Source organism: Nelusetta ayraudi, unplaced genomic scaffold (assembly GCF_046127955.1).
Source record: "Nelusetta ayraudi isolate G7.1 ecotype Tasmania unplaced genomic scaffold, CSIRO-AGI_Nayr_v1 ptg000155l, whole genome shotgun sequence".
In the NCBI taxonomy this organism is placed as follows: Eukaryota; Metazoa; Chordata; class Actinopteri; order Tetraodontiformes; family Monacanthidae; genus Nelusetta; species Nelusetta ayraudi.
In genome coordinates this window covers 824,056-837,607 of record NW_027466205.1, presented here as the reverse complement: position 1 = coordinate 837,607, position 13,552 = coordinate 824,056, and the positions used below count along the sequence as shown (strand labels likewise).

Below are 13,552 nucleotides of genomic sequence, written 5' to 3'. Positions count from 1 at the left end.
AAGGCGGGGCCGCGAGACCCAACGGTTCGGCTGTCCCCCTTTGTGCCGACGTGACATTTAGACGCGGCAATAACGTGCTAACGATGCCGTTTACTTTCTTCCGAGTTGCCGCCGGTGGAAGGCAGTGCAGCTTGCTCCGGGGTCGCCCTCTGTCCAGAGTCGAACGCCCAATTATTGTCCGACTTCACCCCAATGCGAGGCGGCCGAGGGCGCAGCCACGTGGCTCTTTCGGGCCGCGTTCTCATCGCCGGGGTGCCAACGGGCGGGAGATGTCCCACTGTCACCGACGTGGCCGACGCGCTGTCATTTGTTCCATTCGTGAGCGAGCCTTCACCCACAGAGCAGTGCGAGCACAGTGCATGTGCGTGCGCAAGGAGCCGCGTCGGCGGTGCTTTGTGTGGGTACGCGGGCTAATCGGTGGCGCCTCCGTGCCGCTCCAAAGGCCACCGTTTCTACAGCCCACTAATTGAACACAACGTGGACTCAACAACAGGGAATACGATGTAGCCACCAAAAAATGAGTTAGTGAGTGGGTTTTACACACGAAACGTAATAGAGATTGTCAGGTTTAACCGCAAACGAAGGAAGAAGAAAACCACGTGCAGATTGGGTCTGGGTTTTTTCTGCGAGCCTTTCAATTTTATTCGAAATAGTTTCAACTGCAACGAATTGCATCAACCACCCCTGACGCATGCATCTCATATTATGACAACATTGACGATTCCTCAAAAATTCTCCTATTTCTGGTTCAGAAAAGGAAGACCAGAGAAGCGAAAAATGTTTCTTGTTATTTTAAGCCTGGCCGATCCCAGAGCTCTCTCTTTTTTTTGTACAGCCAAGGTACATTTCCATTTGTTGTCCCTGAAAGGTGTTGGCTTGGGTGTTCTGGTATGTCCCACTCTCATCCTAAAATATATAAAGAACCGTATGTGCGATTTTTGGCTGTCTCAGACAAAAGAGAACCGTCGTTGGCAGAATCTTTGGTCGTGCCTCAAAAATTGCGGTCTTGCGTCGCATGGTGTGGTAGAGACAAAGACGCCTTTCATCACAAAGTCTTGTGGCCAGAGGCAGCCGACAATAAAATTCTGACAGCTTCCTACGAAATTCTACGATGCTACGACAGCCTTCGGGCCAATGACTGCAAACCGACCAATAGAATCGCGGCAGGAAATGACACAATGATCGCCACGATGGACACAGTAGACAAGATTGCGAGACGATGATGTCACACGTTAACGTACACCGCGGACAGTCTGCCAACATCAAACTTGACGTCTCGTCAAAGCTCGTTGGGATCCATGTCAAACAGTGTGGCGTGCACTGATTGTATGAGATTGAAGACATCTGTGGAGACCAATAAAGAATTTCCTCATCTTGAGCGGCGTTACTTTTTTTCACGTGCAGTGTGTGTTAGCGATAGACAACAAAGCTACCGATAATGTTGTTAGCTCGATATGATGTGACACAGAATGAAGGGAAATGAAGAAACAAAACTTTGTGGACATTAAATATTAACAATGCCTCACACAGAAAGTGAGAGAGAGGGAGAGAGAGAGAGAGACTGCTTCAAGCTCCCCGCCTCACACTCACACGGGGAAACAAAGTGCATTTGAAAGCTAGTTTTTTCTCTCTATTTGCTTCTGTTTAAGCAGATTGTCAACTGCTGAATACCAAAGCCTGGCTGCCCCTTGACACTATTCACGGCACAGTGGAGCAGGCGGGGGGGCGTGGGGGTGAAGGAAATTCAAAACAAAGGGCACTTGAGCCACGATCTGCGACGACTGCGGGCATCTGCTCCCTTTCACTCTCTCTCTCTCTCTCTCCCCCCTCAAACCCTTTATTTCTTTTTAAGCCACGACTAATATTATGAGGTGCAATTTAATATCTGAGGGAAGGGAGGGATCTGGATTTTCATAATCTTGTGATAAGGAAAGGGATTAAGAATAAAGAAGGGATTAATTCACTTGATCTGCCAATATGGTGGACCAACAATTTTCCCCCCAGGAAGTGATATGTTCTCTTCCTTGTACAAACCTAAAGCATAACCCAATTACCGCTCCCTGGGAAAAAGAAGAAGAAAAAAAAGTTAATTTGGCTACGTCACATTTTGCCGACTCGCCCTGACCTGGTTATATTTCACTGCGCTCTCGCACAATCCGTCTCCCGCTGAGAGGTAGCGGGGCGCTCGGCACGCGACACTTCACACAACTTTGCTAATGAAATGTTGAGGGCGGCGAGTCGAGATAAATTGCACGACATGCATGTGATACAAGTAATTACGATGTCATTATGAAAAAAATTGGGCCCTGTCAGAGTGGCGCTCGCCAGCGGAGCGGAGCGCCGCGCCAGCCATCAAGTTGTCCCCGGCGAAGTGGCCGGGATACCGTTACAATGCCTGCGAGTGCTGCGGTGACGTGCTAATCGCCCGAGAATTACAAATAACGCTGGCCGATAAGTCAGACGGCGTAGAAAAGGTTTGAATGAGTACGAATAGCTCAACATGTCAAAAGACGGAATAAAAGATCAACTTTGTAAATGTGCCTCTTGAAACTTGGTGCCTCTGAGCGTTGTTGTTTTTTTTTTAAGGTTTGCATTATAATAATAATAATAATAATCATCATCGAGTCACAGATCCTGTGGTTTCCCAGAGATGGTGGCCATTAGAGACTATTTCAAACTGCCACTTCTTAATGCAGCAAAAGTTTAGCAGTTAGCAGCCAGCCGGGGAAGAGAGTCGACAAAAAGCCACCGAGGCAACATACCAATGTCTTGTTTTTTTGTTTTTTTTTTAAAAAAATGTGGCGACGTGTAGGAGTGTTTTTCTAATGTGATTATCGTCACAGTCTCTAAAAGATGCTGCGGGGACAGGGGGATAAAATAAATAAATAAATAAAATAAGCAAACCAAAAACAACACCAACCGCGGCACAAAGCACGGCGCATGCAAGCGCCCATTCGGGGAGGGGAGACAATCATCTTAAAGCCCGGTGCTTTATGAGCTTTATAATGGGCACTGATCTCTATCGGTGGTGGGAAGGGAAGATCGAGGTGATTAGAAGTTGATGCTCCCCCAGGCTTTGGATTATGGTAAATATACTGAGGATCATTAAAACAGCTTCCTCATCCCCTCCGAGTGACTGCTTATGTTACCGGACCCAAGGCGAAAGAGAACTCCCGCTGCTGTTTGTTTATAAGGAAATAGAAGGGACGGTATATTAAAGCTGGAAGATGAGTTGGAAGACTCTGAGAAGATTTTTTTTCCTTCCGTTTTCCCAATAACACCCTTTGAAACAAACCCACTAACACCAACATTACAGTACACGAATACGGACTCACATTGCCTTTTCAAGGTAAAGCAGGTGAAGAGGTGTGTCTTCGTCAAAGTGACATGAATGGCGCCCCCTGTGTCCGTTTGACACGTCGTTACAGGCGAATAAAGTGAGCCACTAGGAGATAAAGGGAGACCCCAGATGACCTGATCGGGATTAAGTTGTGAACAAAGCTCGATATCTCTCGACTTGCTGAATTGCTTTAATGCACTTTTCTCCTAATGCCCGTTGTGTCCTTAAAGGCCCAGTGTGTGAGATTTAGTGGCATCCAATGGCGTGAGAGCATGCTAAAGATGACGTCGTATAACCCCGTCGTCTGATGGCCCGTGTGCTCTTACATAATTCTTCAACCAGGGTTGGGGTACTGAATGCTTACGTCTCATTAGCAGCGTTCCCATTACCACCTAGCATCGCGCAAAACCTCAATATCGCAATAATAAAATGGTAATGGAATCGCCTAAACTTAAAAAAAAAAAAAAAAAAAACCTCAAATATCACTAAAAGGTAGTTCAGCTCTCATAAGGTGGTTTTTCCAGACAAATCAATATAGACATACATCGCAAAAGTGTGATGGAAACAATTTTTTCACGCATTTACACGTCACCGGACGTGACGTACACATGGGGATCACATGACCAGTTCACTTCAAGTGAAAATGGCACGTTATGTTTGGACGGAGGAGGAAATGGAATGTGGTTCTTTTTTTTTTTTTTTTTTTTTACAAGTAATCAAAGAGAAAAACATAGCAACCATTCCTGACAGCAAACAAGCATAATTCTCGTAAATCTCGCGGGAAAAGAATTTACGAGAATTACGGCTTGTGCGCTTCACACCATTCAATGGAAAACGGCTGCAAATCCCAATTGTACTCTGTTCAAATTTTTGAAATATTGCTTTCATTTTGCGAAAAACTGCGGCAGAAACGCAGCGACTGTCATGGGGGGGGGTGGCAGTACTATTATTACTTGCAAATACTTATTAACTTTTAGTAACTTTTTAGACAAAGACATGCAGTACATAACATTTTCTGGTCATCACCTATGCAAACCTTAAATGTTAAACGCACCTGGAACCTGTGAGTGTCAGGAGAAAGAAAAAAAAAAAAAAACCCTCCAGCCTACCAGTTCATCTCCAGCTAATTGTGGCTCTTTAACAAGTGATCCATTATTAACTTTCCCCCTGTGAGCACATGGACAAGCATTATGTTTGCTCAGCGAGTCTGCTGGCAGGAGACACTTTAAGCCACACCATTCAAAAACCAACATGCTAAAGCCTGCTGAGATGCAGACGGTCAATAAATCGGACTGCCGCCCTCGCCTTGATGGCAGCGAGGCAACCGTGTGTCACCCCGCATTGACGTTTGCTCTTTGGGAGGTCCATGCCGAGGCTGCGACAGGCTTGAGGCTTTCACAGACTTCTCACCTTCGGGAGAGAAACTGTTGGAAAGGCGGCAGCATGGGAAGGAGGAGAAAAGGAAAAAAAGTGCGATTGGAAGATGATCAACAGTGGGGAAATCCCGGGGGAGCGCAAACCGTGTGAGCGAGCTCGCTGTTTCTATTCTACTGGTTGCCAGTTTGACACGGGCCCATACTGTGCCGTGTGCACAGTCAGAGTCAGAACTACGGCGAGACGTCAAATAGTATTTCAAACAAGCAATGTTTAATCATTTAGAGAAATATTTATTCCGTTTGTGGGGGAAAAAAATGACCGGATGCAGTTGCAAGAAATGTTAGCTAATGCCAATTAACTAATGCTACTTATGGCTGGAATTTTGGACATTATTCAGCATCTAACCATCCTTGTTGAGCAAATTTTGTCTTCAAGACTAATAGTTTAATTCTGTTGCTGACTAGCATAATTGTACAGAGTTGAGGCTGAAAAAGATTTGTTTTTTTTTTGGAAAAGACAACTGACAATACTTTGCCATTGGCTACAAAATAAAGATATGTACTAATTCATGTAATTTATAACTTTCATGCTAATGTACATTTATCATCATAAGGAAAAGCATTAGCACGATACACCCACAGCTATATCGGACATTGGGAGTTTGGGGTTATATAAACCGCTCTGCTGCAATATCAATAAAGAGGCTGCTTTATTATGGGATTTGCAGCGATTTCAAGACTGCGGCTGCCAGATGCTCGAGACACTCAGGGACAAGTTTCCACCTGTGCTTTGCACGACGTGTGGGGAAACGGAATATGGGAGACTGAAGGGCAGACAGGCGAGAAACCTGCACACAAAGCTCCGCTTACGCAACAACTCCTGTGGATGAACGTAAAGGCTGCGCCCTCGTTGCGGTACGGCGTCGGGCTCCTCGTTTTTGTTTTGCGCTCCTTCTTCTTCTCTCCCCACCAGCCCTTGATTGGAGAGTAGCCTCAGATTTGCCTCAGGTGCATTCTCATTCCCTGTTTTATTATTTGCTCAGATTAATGTGAGCGGTGGCATCAGCGCCGGCGTGGTTGGCTAAGCTGTGTCTAATAGGCTCGAGTCTAGACATACCCATACCAATTATCCACTGTAAATAGAATCCTCTCTTTGGCTCTGAGCTTTGTTGATTCAATTCTATTCACTTGCATATCTGCATGATTATAATTAAAGAAAATCAACACCTGCTTGGAGGCTGAAGGCTCAAGGAGGGTTTTTGTGTGGATGGAGGGAGAAAAAGAAGAAGAAGAAGAAACTTCCCATCGTGCAAGAGTGGCACGACAGTGAAAAATGTAATCTGAGATTTTGGAATTGTTGCATTGTAGACTGTATCGAGGAAGTATTAGCTTGTTAATGACACATATAATACTGTTAACATGCACATGTTGATAATGGAGTATATGTTTTGTATTTCTTCCTTTAGAATGCATTAGTCATGCAAGCAGTCCCTCTGTCAGTGGTGCAGATATATTAGCAGATATAAGTTTACTGCTGCCCCCTTAACCCCCCCTCCAACAAAAAAAAAAAAAAAATCGAATAATAAGTAATAAGTAATAAAGTAATAAAATCAAAATGAAGCCGTGGAACATGTTGTACTTCTCCCAGTTCAGAGAGATAAAACACCTGATGCCTCGGGTAAACCAGCTTATCATGGTAAAAAAAAATTCAAGATTTATGCACTTCGGCTACATTAATTCAATCATGAAATGTGAATAATGCAAGGGGAATAAAGCTCTTTTGAAAACATTATTATATGAGAGTGCATTTTTGATTTGAATTTTTTGGTTGAAAAGCCAATGCTGAAATTTCCATAGCTACACTGGACACTAAAGACACAGAAATGTTTTATTTTATTTCAGCATGGTTTTGTTTGCCATCCTCTATCGGTTTGTCTAAAATATTCATTCACGATAACGCAGTATAGAGTGTGATAATTGTCCAGGAAAGCGACAACTACAATTTACAAATGCGTTCCTTTTACAAATCAAGGATCACACGATATTACAAATGCAAAAATATCACAGCGCTATTATATCTGCTTCAGTAACAAAGGCACAACCACAGTCACGCAGCACAAAACAGCATGAGTGAGCCCCAGTGAAATCGACTTACTTTCACTGCGACGTGTCGCAACGGGTGACAGACACACCTTCCCACCTGGTCAGCATGTCCAGCTCGCCCGCTGACGCGCCCAGACCTTCGCTTCCGGCACTTTAAAAAGAAAAAGAGGAGGGGTGAGAGAGGGGGGGTAAAAAAAAAAAAGAAAAAGAAAAGGGTCTCAGCTGCCCAAACACCGACCTGAAGTCATCACCGAGGCCATGGTACATTGCAAGTGACACAAAGTCAGAACCTAAAATCTCAGTATAGACAGGGCTAAATCTTTTATGAACACATCATTTCTTATTCATAACTACTCTCTATCCACAATCTCTACTCTACACATCTGAGACTGACAACAGAGGTCCTTGGTAAGTGACCTTGGTGCTGCTAAAGTTGGAAAGTTTATTCAAATCGCTGCAGCAGGAAACGGTTTTGACCGGGGGTGTCCTGCACTGAGCCGTGCTCAGTTTGTCAACGGGTTTTCAGACGTGGTAGAGAACAGAACGCTGACAATTGCTTAAATCCTTGGTTATGTTATAGATAATGTTTGTTTTTTTTGTTTTTTTTCAATAGATACAGATGGAGTATTCTCCCTGTACTCTCTGTCGATGGGCTAAGTTGAGGCAACTAGAGTGGTTTTGCTAAAAACTCAGCATCCCTTTCGAGTTCATTTCTCCACCTACCAAGAATGAGGTCAAAAGCGCACTGACAAAGACCGAGACGCTAGCAAGGCCCCACGGGTGTTATGAACAAGATCAACTCAAGACCAAGACCAAGAACAACTGAAGACTGGGACCAGGACCGAGTCAGACCATGTCACGACCGAGGTGAAGTCAACACCGAGGCCAAGACCAGAAAAAAGGGTACATTGAAAACATTACATTATAACTTGTTTTTAAAAGTTAAAGTCTCAGTGGTTGTCACATCCCGAGGGAGGCAAAATTTGTCCTGGCATTTGACCCATCATCCGCTGAGGGAGCAGTGGACAGCAGCGGTTCAGTGGGTGATCTAACGCCCCAAATTCCAACCCCCTATACTGAGGGCCAAGCAGGGAGGCAATGTGTCTTTGGTGTGACCCGGCCAGGGATTGAACCCACAACCTACCAGTTGCAGGGCGGACACTCTACCACTAGACCATCGAGCTGGTGGAAAACAGGTGCATCTTCGTGGTTACACTTGAGTAGGAGGCTCCACTGCTATAACCTTTGGTGGATACGCTACCATCCCAGGGATACATGGAAGTCTGTCAAAACAGACAGTCACAGTGTTTAAAATGTCAATATGAGCTTTAATTTGTAAAAGATTCCCTAGTTAACCTTAATTAATTAGAGCCTTAATTAACTCGAGATTAATTAATCCCGAGAAGTGTAAGAACTCACTTTCAGAAGATCATAATGCTGCTCCTTTCCCTTTAAGTGAACCAGCTGTCTTATAACACAATTATCTGCTGCACTCGTCTTCAGCCCATCTCAGGTAAAGACCCGGTTCGATCCGGTGGCTCGGGAGTCGGGTTTAAAAAGCACCACGAGAGCCCAAAATCTCGAGGCGCCCCCCCCCCACGCTCTGCATGCATCTGTGTCTTCCGACCTACAGCCCACTTTGCAGAGCTGTTTCATGATGCAAACACGGGAAAGTCATGGCCCGTCTTTGCATCATGAAGCGCTCCGTTGAAATGGCCTAAAATGAGCAGCCACTGTGCTCCCCGCATCTGCCCTCTGGCCGTGCCTCCCAATTATTCCTATCATTATTTAGTTTTTTTTTTAATATCAAGCTTCTTCGCTCAAACAACAGAAATTAGTTTGACGGCGCACCAGGCGATCGCACGTGGGACCTTTTGCAACACAACAGAGAGGTAAGAGCATTTGCATTTGTTTGATGTTCCGCGCCGCGCTGACTTTGGCGAGAGTTCAGGGCAAGCGGGGGTGAGGCTGAACTTTGGCTCCGGCCGGGGAAGCCGACGTCTGACTACAAAAGGCAACAAAAAGCAACGGATTCCACTTAATGCACCCTAACGGAGCTTGAAAGATAGAGGGAGAACAAAATGGCAGGGGCAGAGTTTTTTTTGTTTTTTTTTGTGGGGGAGGGGGGGGGGGCTTGTTGAGGGGCTGTTTGTGGGTATCAGTATAAATTAAAGGCGGTGTCCTTTCACTGTAAACCATCAACCAACATTCCAGTCTTTAAAAAGGGAAACAAGTGGTTTTTCATCGTTTGAGAGTGGCTGAGAAGAGCATGTGAAGGAAAATAAGAGGCTTGTCTCCCTCGCTCCGCCCCGTTCCCTATGCAAAGCAAATGGCAACCCACTGAGGGAGCAAGGGAAATGTTGAGTGATGGTGTCAGTGGTGTCAGTATGTTGTTACGAACCACTTCGTCTAGGGGAAACTGGCTGGTAACAAAAATGGGACCACCAAACAAGTTCTGCGAACAGGTTTCAAAATTAAGATGTTTTCAATGGTTTTAACAAAGAATAATTACAACACACAACAACAACAGACGAAGGGCAGCGGGTGGCGCCAAATCAATAACTTAATAAAACCAAATTATACTTATCGAGACAGACACAACCGTCCCGAAAAAGGGACGCCACCCATAAACCTAAACAGAAAAGGTTACAGAACAACAAGGGGAAACTAAACCCCAAAGAAAACCCAAAACCAAACCTAGAGCCCAAAAATCCTAACACACAAGTACATAAACACAAGGGTCAAAACAGGGTAAGGGTACGAGTGCTGCACATTGGTAACACACACACGGGAATCGAATAGGGCAAGGGTACGAGTGCCGAGTGCTGCACGTAACTAGCACAGACACGGGAATCAAAAAGGGTAAGGGTACGAGTGCCGAGAGCTACATAGTACAAACACGGGAGTCGAATAGGGTAACGAGTGCTGCACGTAGAAACAAACAGGGGACGAGTGCTGCACGTACAAACTAACAGGGGACGAGTGCTGCACGTATCGAACATTAAATCTAAACAAACACGCGGGCTAACAGCCACCCTCAGACTGCGCCCCAGACAGGGTACGGAGCTAACAGCCACAATCAGACTGCGCCCCCGAGTTCCGGAACACGGACGCTTTTATCCGCGGGGACTCCCGATTGCGCAGGTGGCGGCGATCAGCAAATCGCGGTGGGCGGAGGCAGGAACTCCCCAGTTGATGCCGCTGATGCCGCTGTTGTTCGGGGAACCACCTGGCAAACGGAGTTGGGAGACACACACACGAACCAACATACGTACGGCAAAGACGGCAGCCGTAACAATGTAATGCCGCAAGCGTGTGAAAGTCCAGCGTACGAACTGGCCATGTGTCAGCTTAAACGATTCTGGCTATAACCCTAACTCAGGAAGGTCTCCTTCTGTTACCAGAACCCTGTTACAATGTTGCAATGACCTCTGTCAGAGATGGCCCTACCTACAATACAATCCTGCAACCATGCGCCGTTTCCGTTTATTTATTCAAAGGCAAAATTAACTAATTAGAGCACTCATTCGCTCACCGTCCCTCTCCCAAGCTTGCCAGTGACCTACGGTGGCCTGCGCACCCCAACCTGGATACCTCGTCCACATCTTCTTCTTTATTTGAGGACACGAGCATTCACCCCAAATAGGCAGGCTTAGAAATATGGCGGTGCAAGACGGCAGCTAACTGGGAGCAAGACCCGCTCTACGTATTTTCTGACGTATAAATAAGAACTTTCACCAAAATAAAAATCATAAAATCGGGCCAAATTTTACACACTGTTTTTTTTTTTTTTAATTAATAATAACTTATTACCCCAGAGCTGCACTGCATAATTAATTAAAAGATTTGCTCTCCAGGCAAACATCCTCCTGCTAAAACCAATGCTTCGTTGTGCGTTAGACGTGTTTGCGAGGGGACATACAGTAAACAAATGACTTGCTGGGCAGTGTGCTAGAGACACACTAATAGAAAATTAAGCAAATCTTGAAAACATGGACTCATTGACGTTCATGTAAGTTAATCTACTCTACATGAAATTGTGGATTGGGACCTTTCAAAGCACACACTTCAATAATTGGACCATCAGATGCAAAATCACTCAGAATATTTGCTGTATCTGCCAAAACTCAAAAGGCTTTCTATTTTGCGGTTTTGTGTATGAGAGGTCAATGGAGCCAGCTCACCCCAGGATGAGGTTGCTCCCAGGACGTCTGAACAGCGCCCTCGTGGCGACGTGTCACGTTCACGCTAAAACATGACTTTACCAAAAGTAGTCACGAAAGAAAATTATCAAGGAACTGTATTTTTTTTTTTTTTTTTTTAAAGTTGACATACAACATGTCTTTTAATGCTGGCATAAATGTAAATCCTGCGATATTCCCAGCGCAGCCATTTCAGATAAATGAATAATTGCTTGATAGAGTAAGTAGCCGATGATGGAATGAAATATATTCTGATGTTATCGCTTTTGATGTCGTGTCAGAGTAATTCCACCGCAGCGGCGCGGTGTGGCTCCATAAGCCTCATCATATCACACATACTGCTGATGAATGCCTGTTAGCATGTGCGCTCTGTTGTCACTGCGCAGCCCCAAGCCTCGTGTCACACCGACTCAGACTCGCAAGCCTGTTGGGGAGCGGCGGCGTAACCACATCACCGCCGACCGCGGCCACGCCAGCTGATGCAGAGGAGAGCCTCGTCGCAGCACGTCCAAGGAAAGTGGATGCAGACAATGTTGCATCGGTGATGATCGTAGCGCCATCGTATTAGGATCATAGTATTTAAATAATCATGCAAAAAAAAAAATATACAGTTCCAGCCACAGAATCCCAAAAGGCATTGCCACTAGACTGACCAGATTCATTTTAAACGTTTCCAACTCTGAAACGTACAGCTGGTTGCGACAGTCCAGTTGGGTAGAATACTACTACGACTGACTGATCTACTGACTAGGGTGGGGCAGTCTTCTATAAAAGAAGGTCAGAGAGTGGAAAGTACTTTGAGTTATAAGCAATAGCGACTGGTCAAATATTAGCATGGATGCTGCCATGGATGCAGTTTTCGAGCTGAATGCAGAATGGCATTGCTGTGACTGTCTAACGAAAGTCTTTCTTCAAAGCAGCTTGAAATTTGCCTTAACTTTCCAAACATGATTTAAGGGCTTGGCCAGTTAGCTACCCGAGAAAAGCCCAAAAGAAATGAGGAAATGTTTCATCTTGTTCACCGAGCAAAACGGAGAACGGACGGAAAAAACGGAAAAAAGTGAGTTTTCAAATCAGCTAAACAACACATTAAGAAAGACTGCGAGTGGGGTGTGTTGCCATTTGATGAAGTTGGTTATTATCAACTTAAATGAACTGATTCTATTTGTTTTACCTTCAACCATCATCGTTTTGATGGGGGATTACACCCAAGTTCGAACCCGTTTCTACAAACTTAAATTTGACGGATGTATCATGACTTGAGATTTCAGGGACTTTATTGCCGTTTTGTCAACAGCTGTATACTCACAATGTGTTTGAAGGTGTCTTGTAAATACACAGGCTGAGAGAAGCTGCTCGTCCAATAAACCGTCGCGGTGTGGGGGATGGGGGGGGGGGGCATCAACAAAGTTAAAAGTCCTTAAACTAAGTTTCCACTTACGGTTCAGCTGGTGTCATGATAATCAGTTTTATATTCTGGTGAGCGAAATATGATGTATGAGCATCTGGTTTCCAAATGAGTTTACACTGGAGTGAGGGGCCCCGGTATCTCTGGGCAAAGGCAATCATTCCTTGTTCAGTCTTTAAGCCGGAGGAAGCCGCGGCAGAGGTGAGCGGAGAGCCGGCTTGGATATAGCGCCGACTTTTGAGGAATGGAAGGCAAACAAAAGGGTAACGTGGGAGGAAAGTAAAACTCAATCTTCCATCTCAGAGGTTTTCTTTCTTATCCCCCCCCCCCCCCACACCCCCTCTCTCCATCTCCCTCCAGCCTGTCGCTCCTCCGTTTTATCTGCCGCGGCTTTCATGTGCACCGTCCTAATGACAGGAGGCTGGCAAACAGAGAGGGGCGAAGAGCAGCGTCCCCCCCGGTGACATTTCTTTTTTTTTTTTTTACACATGTGGCTTCACGGCACATGTCACTCGCGGAGCGAGTCGGGCAGAAGAAGGAGCGGCAGGAGAGGGAAATGTGAGGTTGTGGCAGCTTCGCTCTCATTGGTCCGTTGGCGTGTATTAGGACGAAGGATTTCAGTCTGTGCTTTCGTTGAATTCGTTTGTCGATTGGAATGATACAAGCGAGTGGTAAGAAGAAGGGGGAGTAACGACAAAAAAAATACACATTTTGGGGGTTGAAAGACTCCTCCTGTTTCTCCACGAGGAGCCAGGCGTCAGCCGACGTCGCTAGATTATAATTACTTTTTTTTTATTTTCGACAAACAAATAACGTGACAGCAAAGCCCGAGATAAGCGGGGAGGCCGAGAATTCTGGCAGAGACGAGGAAAGCTTCAACGGGGGAAGGGCAAAGAATCAAACAATCTGCCTTTTGTGATGCTGTGGAGAAGAAAAAAAAAAAATGAAAAGAAAAAGTATTCATGTGACATTCTGTCACAAGCCAAATGGCAAAAAAAGGTTATTTGGTTAGAGGAAAAAATAAATAAATAAATAAAAAAAAAATATGGGGACACAGGAGTCTGAGACCTGAATGCCAAAATGTATCTGCAAGACGGAGAAGAAAATGTTTTGCCAGTCCTAA

The 13,552-nt window shown here is 45.2% G+C and overlaps 1 long non-coding RNA gene across 1 annotated transcript in view; it reads right to left on the bottom strand.

The window, feature by feature from the left end:
• Nucleotides 1-13,552, bottom strand: part of LOC142880077 (uncharacterized) — a 114,817-nt gene that overhangs the window by 41,808 nt on the left and 59,457 nt on the right. Inside the window, exon 3 of the long non-coding RNA XR_012925381.1 lies at nucleotides 6,872-6,970. This is a non-coding gene — a long non-coding RNA (uncharacterized LOC142880077). The remainder of the gene's footprint in view (nucleotides 1-6,871; nucleotides 6,971-13,552) is intronic.